Below are 11,496 nucleotides of genomic sequence, written 5' to 3'. Positions count from 1 at the left end.
ATGAGAAATTTAAATCCATTATCCTCCTTAATTAAAGCTAATATTTCAAAGAGTGCTTTTGTTGCTACGATATAGTCGGTGAACTCAGGTAGCCTCTAAAACATTAAAGTGCATCGATTTGTACTCACTAGTTCCTGCATGTGTTGTTGCTATTAAGCAGAATTGCTTCTGTTTTTAATTACTTTTCAATCACAACATGTAATTTTATTGTTTAATGTGATGATGGTGAAATGGAGCAAATCCAAACCTCCTGCAGTAGCACTGAGAAGAACACAACGCCGACTGTTATAGTCTTAATCTCCTTGGAGGGATTTCACAATTATAATAATTTTCATACCAAGACTTATTCTTTTTGATATTAAAAGTTAATTTAAAGAGCAACGGAGTGAAAATACATTACAGAAACTTTTAATATTTCAAATTAAATTAGAATTGCCAACAAAACAAAAAGATAATTTAGCTTCTTATGCTGCAACATTACAGGAAATAAACCATTAAACAGAATTGACTTGTTTCTTAAGCTTTACTTATAATTTAATTTGTTGGATTTTTTAGGTTTTATTATGTGTTAGTGTCTCGGACACCTGGTTCTAGTTTTTGAATTACCACACCTTCTTTTTGTCAGTTTATTTTTAAGGTAAACACTACCTCAGTTTTCCTTAAAATATGTTATTTTCTTACACTAACAGGTTGTTAATAAAGTATTTACACCTTTGCACTGAAGAAATTGTAATCTGTCTGTATTTTTACGTTTTTTAACAAACTGCATTTGTTTATTTCAAAAATCTACATCAAATATGACTGTAATTTAACGCATTGAAATTGGGCCTCTGTCTCTTTAAGAAGCTCCTGCTCTTTCTGAACCCTGCCTTCAGGAAGTCGTCCCAACATGGCTCCTCCACTGAGCAGCAGCTCCTATAATCAGCTCAGCAGTTCCACCTGGTGTTTGCTAATTGCTGCTGGCTAGTCTGAAGGAGCTGAGCAGGGGAGGAGCTTCATCTTGAAGGCGGGGCTTGACCCACCCAGATGAATGGTTGCCGTGGAGATTAAAGGATTTCTCAAACATGCATGAAATAATCAAATCAACACTCCAGGAATGTTGTTTGTGAGGGAAGAACATTAGAAAATTATGTAAATTAAAAAAAAGAGTCAATTTTAAATAATAAAATTTCACTTTAATCTCACTTGTTTTTGTCTACAAATTAAAAAAAATTAAATATTTCAGTGTATAAAAGATATACATGAGCGTCCGGCTTTGGATTGAGCGATCTTTTTGATTATATTGTAATTTGTTTGAATGCACCTGAATCAGTGCTGAAACCAGGTCATTGTTCATGGCTGTTTTCAAACCTTACATTTGAGCAGCCGGTGGGCAGCGAGACCCGCTCTGAAACATGCGGTACCACAACGCCCCATCAGGATGGACATTTCTTCCTTTTTCATCCAGCCTGCCAGCCTCCGGAGCGCAGCGGTGCAGCAGGGGTCCAGGCTGCCCGCCGGATCCGCTCTCGGCTCCGCCCGCTTCCTGTCTCCGTCCGCAGACGCGTTTTAGCGCATTAAACCCGGCGGCACAAACAGGAGGAGTGGAAGCAGTGGGATGGCTCTCTGCTGTGTTGTTGTGATTTTTTTTCTCCCCTATCCTCTCCTTGTGGGTGGAAAACACTGGTGAGGAGCCACGCCGCCCACTAAACAAGCCCAGACGCGCACCAACTGTTTCCCAACCCGGAGCGGAGCCCCGACACACGGCCGGCTGGACGGACCAGAGGACGGTGAGTGCCCTTGCGTTCACATTTTATCCTGAATCTCAACAAACAAGTTGTCTCTGCGTTGTTTTGCACCCAACCTGACATTTAGTGGCTTCGCCTGCAGACTTTCGCATGTGCATCCTGTTTCTTTGCTGTCACGCAGCGCGATGGTTACACTCCAGATATTAAGATGCATTGAGACGCAGTTTTAATCTCTTTGTTTCGTTGCGCTGTCACCTCCGGGTTGCTGTTTTCAGGTTCCTCATTCTCCTTTGACCACATTTCCACCCTGATTGTGGCTCTGATAAGCTTCATCTCTCTTCCGCCACTTTGCAGCCGCATTCCCCTTCTAAAACAATCAGCTTTTTGTTGTAAAACTGATTTATTTCTAATAAGTTTAAGGTTCAGGGAATATCTGCGATGCTTATCTTAAGATATAAAAGGTTATTTAATGTAAAATCAGTTCATATCTTGGTTTCTGGATCTTCTTCCTGATGTCCCTTTGACCCCTTTAACAGCTGCCGGACTCCAGCCAATATTTAAGACACTTTATTTCTCAGTCAGAGTAATTGGCTGCAGGATCCGTGTGTTCGGATGAGAGTTGGAGCCCATTTCGGTCCTTGTTCTACAAGCTGTAAACCTTTACTGCTTGGTGAGCACTTTTCCTCTTCCCTGGCTTTTCTTTGTGTCCCTCTGTGGAGGCGACAGTCAGCAGGTTGCTCTCTGTCAGATGGAGTAGTTGCTCGGTTGTTTGGACAAGATGTGCTGTTTAAAGATTGAGGTCAGTGGCGCAAAAAGTGCGGATGCGCTATATGCGACGAATAAGGGCGCCATGCTAGAGGGGGCGCCAAAATATAGCAGAATAATTAGTTCTAGTTGGCATTTTCTGTATTTGTTCAATCCAGATAAATAATTAGGCTCCTACAAATATCTCTTTATCCCTTCAACAGCAGGAATATTATACTTACCTCTTTGGCTTTTATGCCTTTTTTCATAAGTTTGTCTCAAATTTCAAGCTTTGCACAACCACAGAATTGAAGCTTAAGCAAATGTTTCTGCAAAATAGTTTAAATTTAATCAGGTTAGTTGGAGAGCATCTTCCAACAAGATTCTTTAAGTTTTGCCACAGAATTTCATATTGAATTTTGGTTTAGACTTTGACTAGGACACATGAATATAATTGGATATGAACCATCTGTTTATCAGCTGTACCTCTGGCTGCATGTTTACTCTGTGTGTGTTGCTGGAAGGTGAATCTCCACCCCAATTTTAAGTCTTCTGCAGCCTGTTAGGGTTAATTCATACGAGGCTGGTTTAGTTTACTTTGCCCAAACTCCAGGCTGTTTTTCTGGAAAGTCCGGTTTGTTTGTGGAGGTGTGAACTCTGGTCCGCCTACAACCGTAGGTCTCGATTTGGTTGTTGTGAACTCTGAAGTGGTTTGAATGCATTTGTGAACGCCAGGCGGACCGGAGACTGTTTCAAAAGCAGGAAGTGGACTACAGTGCAGGGCATTCTGGGTAAATACAATCAAAACAAATGCTAGAGTCTAGCCCTAGGAGCAGAAATGGCTTGTGGTTTTTTACCAAACACAAAAGAAGAAATCCTCCAACCACTAAAATCTAGCTCTACTCCATTTTTGTTTACATTTTGTTAAGAAGGAAGATGCACTCAGTGTCTTCTTTAGAGGTTTTCATGTTGTTTCCTTCAGTGGTTCTTGGTGCAGCGCCCCCACAGGTGAGGAGGGGAACAGGTTTTTCAAAGGGTGTTTTTGATTTGACTCAGTGCAGTGAGAAAACAAACTGCAGCATCTGAAATGTAACAAATGTTGCAACTTTGGTCCCAAATCAAACTGAATCTACTTGGCTCCGAGGTGGAAAAAAAATATTCTTACAGGATATTTGATCTTATCTCAGTGTGGGTGTGGTGTATTCAAATTAAGTGGCTGTATTAGTTTTATATGCAGGCTGCAAATTTTCATTCTGGTCTCGTCTGAGCAGACAACGTTCTTTTATATGTTTGCTGTAGCAATTTGTCAATCAGAATTTCATCTGCATTGTGTCTAAGATTAATTTACAAACTTGATTAATTGTCAGAATAATCGATTAATTGTTAGTCATAAGGTGTTTTTGTAAAGAAATGCAACATTTAAGTTCCAACATCAGGCTAATAAAGAAGCTAATGTACTGAATTTTCTTTTAAAGTCTTTTGTTGTCTGGCTCTTTGCTGCGTTTCTCTCAGTTGGACCTAATTGATTCTGCTTCACATCAACACCATTTACCTGCTTCAGTACTCTGTTATCGACAATCAATAATCTATAGGAGAAATCTGCTGCTACACACAGAGTCTTTGTTTCCAAATGAACTTCCTAATTTTTCTTAACATCATGATTCTGCTAGAAAACACAAGCAACATGCAGTAGATGTATGTAGATTTTTGCAAACCTCATCCAGGCTCTTCCTTTATTTTTATGTCAGTCTTGGAAACGCTGCTGATTATGCAGATCTATAGGATTCTCAACCCTCCGGAGGAATATGTCACTTAATATCGCCCACACTTAAAGGTATTTGCTTTATCTCACTGCTGCCCGACTTGTGTGAGGAGCCAGAGGATATAAAGGCAAAAATTGCCTTTAAATTTTATTAAAGAGCCGAGTTGAAGATGCATTCGCTGCTTTAAATTTCTCCCACTGAGGTTAACCTGTCCTGGCATCTCACCCACCTGTGTTTCTGTTTTTGTTAGTTTTCTGTCTCTGTTGGATTATGAGGAAGATTCAGTTTTACTGTGGTAGAAAAAAAACAACAAGATTTTGACTTCAAAAATTGTATTACACTGAAAAATATATTACTTTTTAATCAGATTAATCGTCACTAATCGATTATTCAAATAATCGTCAACTAACGATTAATCGCTAACTGAGGTGTTCAGACTCAAAAAATGCTATTTGTTCAACAAACAACATATTCAGAGCAACAAAATGTACAAAAATACATACATTTAGTGATAAAAAATCATTCTTTGTATGTGAATCTGTTCACATTTAACAAGATAAATAAAAAATAAGCAGAATGTTGCAATTTTTTACTCTGATTCATCGATTACTCTGACGATTAATTGACTAAAAATTAGAATAATAAATTACTAAAATGATTGTGGGCTGCAGATCTTTTACAGTTTTTTTTCATTTTAAGCCCATTTACAATCCATTTGAAGTTGAAGTTTAATGTAATGTTATGAAAATGGTTAGCGTGTAAAGCTAATAACAGTGAATTATTGTTGAAACAGGGATGCATCAGTACAATCCACTCAGAAATGACAACAGGCATGTCAGCAATAGTTTTTATCTAACGTTTAGGCCGTCCGTTCACACGGATGTGGCGTCTTGGGAGACCAGAAGTTCTACGTATTAATTGCCATTGAAGATTGAAAAATAAAGGAGTAAATTTCCACCAAAAAAGTCTCAGAAATGTTGAAATTTATCTCAGAAAAGTTGTAGAAAAAACTGAACTATTTTGAGGTCGTAAAGTCAAAACATTTTCATCTTTTGGAAATTTTCTGAGTTTCAAAATTAGAATATTTTTTAACTTTTGGAGCTCAGTGATTTCCAAGTTGTTTCTGGAAATTTTCTGACATTAATCTAAAAATTAATGCTCCCTGTTTTTGTCAATTGGTGACTGTGTGGTGTGTTCTATGATTTTGTATTTTTATGATTAATGCACTTTGAACTGCCTTGTTGCTGAAATGTGCTACACAAATACACTTGATTGATTGATTGAATGGCTCTAATACACCATCGTATGAAACACAACCAGACTCATCAATTCTTTATTTTGCAACCATGTCATTGTAAATCTGGGATTTCAGTTTTACATTACCACTACATCGTCGTTGTCTGGCAGTGCTACAGCGCCACCAATTGGTGTGGCAGACCTTCTACACCTTTTGAGTGCATTTTTAGTTAAAACCGCGTTTGTTTCTGTGTGAACAAAAGCTGCAGGAAGGTTTTTTGATGTCTGATTTCCAGTTGAATTTGTCCAGATTTAGTTTCTGCCTTCTGCTGCTCGTTGCGTTAACCTTTCTGGGTCCTTCAGTCCGCTCCTCCTTACTCGCCATACATCATTTCCTGCTTTATTCTCTCCCTGTTTTACAGAAGTCCTCCTCCTCCTCCTCCTCCTCCTCCTCCTCTTCCTCCTCAGTCTCCTTCATTAATTTCTCCTCTCCCAGGATGCTGGCAGGTCCACTTCCACCTTCCTCTGGTGATTCATTTGCATCTCGGCTCCACACGGCTGCCCAAGTGTTTTCTGGGAGTCAGGTGGCTAATTGGTTCCCATCTGTTGGGAGAAAACGGCCTTTACGGTTTCTTGGGTGATTTCTGTCAAGAGTTTTTAGCATATTGATTGAGTTTGTTTCCTCTCTACCCAGATTTAATCCCAATTCTCCCTGGAGTGTTTATCTTTTTTCCTGTTTCAGTTAAAGGTCTGAACATCTTACACTCTTGTCCCTAGTGGGGTCGGGAAAGGTTTGGACATTTCTTGGCTATTTTACAGCATCTTAAGTCTTTGTTTCTCTTATCTAAGTTGTTGCTTGTGTGTTTTTATGGTTGTTTTGAGCTTACAAGAGCATAAAAGACACGTACCTTCCCTCCGCTGTGTTTAATAATTTCTCCATCCTTATCTGCGCTGTGAGTTTCGCTCTGCGTGAAGATAAGGTTGAGAGAAGGAAGTTGTTGAGTCTCGCTCAAACCCAGCAGACCAAAACAGGAAGTGACAGGAAACCCTGAGTCGGTGCATGTGCAGCAGACAGCCAGTCAGACTGACTAGAGACAAATTCTCACGACGGATGTTATATGAGAAAGTCAATATTTACAGTGTTGACTGTTAGCTTTGCAGAACAATTCATGCTTGTTGAAAATTTTTATATTTTGCCATGTCACAACATTAACTGTCGGTGTGTGCTATATGCTAGAGTGGTGGAGGATCGATTAATCGGATAAAAAAATTGGCCTTTTTAAAAACAATATTAGAAATGCATAAAAGTATGCTAATAAACAAATGATTTAATTCTGTATTCAAATAACTTTATTGCCTAAAATGCAATCATGTAGCACTCGGTTAGTAAATCTGAACAAGGTGAAGCTTTAACTGCTTTGCAAGGAGATTTGGGTGAAACATATTTACAGACAAAAGTGTTTTTATCTTAAATGTAAAATGTAAATGCTTTCAATTTCTCCCACTGAGGTTAACCTGTCCTGGCATCTCACCCACCTGTGTTTCTGTTTTTGTTAGTTTTCTGTCTCTATTGGATTATGAGGAAGATTCAGTCTTATTGTGGTAGAAGAAAACAAGATTTTGACTTCAGAAATTGCTTTACACTGAAAAACATATTACTGTTTAATCAGATTAATCGTGATTAATAGATTGTTGACGTAATCTTCAACTAATTTAGCTACTGATTAATCGTTAACTGGGATACACAGACTCAAAAAAGGCAATTTTCTAAAAGACCAACATATTGAAAGCAGTAATTAAGCCAAAACTGCATCAAAATTACAGACATTTTGCATTTAAAATAAAAATCATTTCTTTGTCTGTAAATCTGTTCTACCCAGAACTCATAAGGTGACAGTTTTAGCTTCACCTGGTTCAAATTCTGTAAATGCAAAATGTATATTTTTCTTTAGCGTTTTGGCTGCTGCTCTGACTATGTTGTTTTTTCACAGTCTGTTAACAATTAATCGATTACTAAATTAGTTGACGATTAATCGTTTCAGTCGTTTCTGCAGGCAGCTTTGCTCACTACTATTCAGCTGGCTTTTAATAACTTTGGTTAAAAAGTTCATTTTTGTTGTTGCAGTTTTCCAGTTTTTATGGAATAATTGTATTAACTTTACACATCAGAACAACACTAAAGGTACCAGTAATATATTTTTTAAAGGTTTTATTTTACATTATTTTCCACAAATGTCAACATCCGATAAGAAAAATTGTGTTTATTTTGTCTTTCAGATTAAAAAGCAAAATTTTAAATCAGGAAATTTAAAATAATAAACATAATAATAATAATAATGGAAGAACACATTCTAAAAGATCAATAAATGTTACATTTTAATGAATGTTTAGCCCTGGAACTGGACGATATTTTAAATATCCAGAATAAATAAACAAAGCAAACTAATAAAACTAATAAAATTAATTATAAAGTCTCTGCAAATGAAACTGTTTTGCCTAAACACCAGACTGAAGAGTTTTATTATCCAGTTTTTGATTGGGAAAAGAAAAACGATAAATCACACAAATAGAAATGATTGAGTTTGTTTTAATTTATCATTCAATTAATCAATTAATTGATTTATTGTGACAGGCTGAACTGAAACAGACAAAATCAAACTAACAAACCTTACAAATGGAAAGAGAGTGCAATTAGGAATTTTAAATATAATGTAAAACAAATAATAAAACATAGAGTTAGACTGTCAATATCAGGACCGATACAGATATTGATTTTGGATCAGTTCATCTCTAAATTCACGACATTTGTACTAGAAACTCAAATTACTTGTTGAGATTTTGTTCTTTTGCAGTGTAACGTCTTTGTTCAGCTTTACATTCCCAGCTTCTCTCCTCTAACGGATTGTGAAAGCAAGGTAAATGATTTGCCTCCGACAATACGCCACGCATTAGCCCTCACCATTCGTCACTGTTTACAATCCACCCAGCAAGCGGAAAATAACGGCATCCATCATCAGCAGAGACGCTTCCCTCTGAACAACAGGGCCACCGGGAGCGACGGTGATGGATTCAGATTGGATCCTTTTCAGGAATTCCTCGTCGCAGGTTCCCTGCGTTCATCAGAAACAGAGTCATTAAGGCCCGATAAATGGGGCTCTGCATATTCGCGCGGGACATTTAGGATTACAGAGGCTGGATGGAGAGACGGAGAGCAGTAACGAGAAAACAGCAGCAACAAATCCCCCGTATGAACACACTGGAAGTGGTAACTGCCTTTCAGAGGCTGTTAGGTGGAGTTTTACAGAAAGTGTCTCAGTTTTTGAGTTTTTTTCTGCCACTATAAACCTCGTCTTTACCTTATTGTTCCGCGTTTCTGTCTCTCTCTTGGGAAATTAAATTCATCCAAGTAGTAATGCAGCGCTGAGTTTCAGTCTCTCTGTGTGGACCACAGAAGGTCAGCTGGACAGCACAAATATTTCACCTTTTTTTTTTTGCAAATAAAAACCTGAAAAGTGTGGCATGCATTTGAGCAAATACTATGTGGAATCACCTTTCGCTGTAGTGGTAACTGCCAGATTTTCAGTGAATTTTAAAAAATCTTACTTTGTTTTTCTATGCAAAAACAGAAAATATTAAATATATACCAAGTGTTTTTAGTTTCTAGTGCAAATATCTTCATACTCTTGAAATAAGACAAAACTAACTTACAAGTAACTTCTCAGAAAGATGTAGGAGCTTGTTTTTAGTAAATTATTTCTTAATATTGATACATAAAATGCTAGTTCCATTGGCAGATTATTTAATGTATAACAATACATTTCCCCATGTTATAAGTGAAATAATCTGCCAGTTTAAATCATTTTAAAGGAATTATTTACTTAAGCAAAGAAGGCGATTCTGTTTGCGGTTACCATGGAGTGATTTAATAAGGCATTCATAAACGTTTCCCAAAATGTCGGAGCGAAGGCGGCGCTTCCAGAGTTACAGTCTAATGATCCGGGGATGATTGACGATTGGTTTGAAGGTGTGTGTCGCTAAGCAGCGGGATCAGGTGATGATCCATGGGATTTATATCCGAGCCAGGTCTGAACGCTGATTGATGTTTGGTATTTCAGACTGCGTTAGAAAACCTGTGAAGGTCTTTATCATACAACATGGCCCTGCAGTCGTTCACTTGACCTCTTAACCTTTAATGGACTGCAGTCAAACACTCACCACTTAGCTTTGCTTTATAGGTCTCAGCAAATTCTGACCATCTGTTTCATGGTTTAGAGAAAAGTTCATCTTCCTCCTCATGTCACAGTTTGATCGGGCATCAACTAGACACCTGACCCACTTATCTTTTATTCCAACATCTGGAGCTGTCTGCCTCGCCTCAGCAGTGCGCACAGGCCTTCATTATTTATCACGACTTCCCACAGTCGGTTACAGCTGCTCTTCATGAAATCATCAGAGAAAATGACTGCCGCCGCCGCAGCAGCACATCACGGCTTTTATGGAAGCGTTCAAACACTTTTTCATAATCGTTTGATCCGTATCGGATGATGGCATATTAGGGCCGCTGTAGACGGAAAACAAAACAATGGGGTATATTTCCATTAAAAAAAAATCTTACATTTGAGATTAATCCCAGAGATGTTCAGGAAAAACATGGAAATTTCAGAGTCTAAAAAATCGGAATTTCCCAAGAAGAAAAAAACCTCAAATTTTGAAATTATCAGTGATTTTCTAGAAAAAACAGGGAAATTCCTGAGAACAAAGTTGGAAATTTGCAAAACAAATCCTAAATTTAAGGATTCATCTCAGAAATTTTCTAGAAAAACGTTCTCAGAAAAGATTGGAATTGGGTTTCTGGGAAAAAGTGATTGGATTTGGGTTGCACTTCCCTGTTGTAGCCCAAGTTACATAATCTGACCCATAACTAACAGATCGGATTATTTTGGTGAAAACGGCTCTGGAGTTTCATTCTTGATGCTAGCTAGCTGGCGGCGCTGGAGCTCTCCATTATCCACTCACTATATTAAAAACTTTACTCCTAACAGAGTGTTGCCTGAAAAAACTCTCTTTATGGTTAAAGTTTAGAAAACTGGCTAAAAATACACTCTTTCATATATAGTTTTATTTGATAGATATTACTGATTCTTCCATACCGTTTGGCTGTTAGCCTGTGAATCCATTACAAAATTGATCCATTTATTTTCAGCAAAAACATGCAGCTACAAATCCCTGTAATGACCTCAGCATTGCAGCCTGATAACAATGGTGAACTAGAACAATCCCAACTCTATTAACAACACCGACTTATTTTTTTACTGAACCAATGCCTCTTCTACTCAAAACTGAACATTATGTCCCAGTAAGGAGATTTACATTAAATTGTGGTTATGTCACAGTGGAAAGAGTGGTGGAAATCATTGGTATATATTTCAGGATGAGCTCAGCTTTTCTGAGAGGACGTTTTGTAGAAAAGTATGAGTCACAACACACCTGCTGTCACAGCCGCTGCTTCATTTCCAGCGTTGGAGAGCAGGAACCCAGAGGGGTGTGGTGTGACGGAGGCGAGCAGCAGCAAGGTGGAAGTGAGGATGAGTAATCAGGAAAAGTTTAGACGAAGGGCAGATGAAAGGCAGACAAGCTCTTTGACTTTTATTTAAATTTATTTGAAGCACAGCATAAAATCTGAATATCTGGATGCCTTAAATTTAAAAACATGTCAAGTTTTCTGATGGTTTTGAGATGGCCATCTTTGGTATTTGGAAATGTTATTCTTTGTACAGAATTCTCTATTTTTACTTTTTACTTTTGTATTTTGGTTCAATCTGGTCAATAATGTATATATTTTCTGTTTGAATATCAGTTATTTTTGTTTTGTGTATGTTTTTTATTTGCTAAAGATATTTGGAATAACGAATGCCTTGTTTCTATCTAAATAGCTAGTTTGTTACTAGGTAGCTAGCTAGCTAGCTTTGTTGCTAGCTAGATAACTAGTTTTGTTGCTCCGTAGATAGCTAGCTAGTCTTGTTGCT

General features: G+C 37.8%; 1 protein-coding gene across 2 annotated transcripts in view; it reads left to right on the top strand.

Moving 5' to 3' along the window:
• Positions 1 to 1,331: 1,331 nt before the first annotated feature.
• Positions 1,332 to 11,496, top strand: part of rnf152 (ring finger protein 152) — a 38,109-nt gene continuing 27,944 nt past the window's right edge. For both annotated transcript variants that reach the window (XM_005810768.2, XM_023325980.1), the window contains exon 1: positions 1,332 to 1,769. The gene's annotated coding sequence lies outside the window, so the exon portion shown is untranslated. The remainder of the gene's footprint in view (positions 1,770 to 11,496) is intronic.

The sequence above is a fragment of the Xiphophorus maculatus genome, chromosome 21 (assembly GCF_002775205.1).
Source record: "Xiphophorus maculatus strain JP 163 A chromosome 21, X_maculatus-5.0-male, whole genome shotgun sequence".
NCBI classification, from domain to species: Eukaryota; Metazoa; Chordata; class Actinopteri; order Cyprinodontiformes; family Poeciliidae; genus Xiphophorus; species Xiphophorus maculatus.
This window is presented reverse-complemented; position numbering and strand designations above follow the sequence as displayed.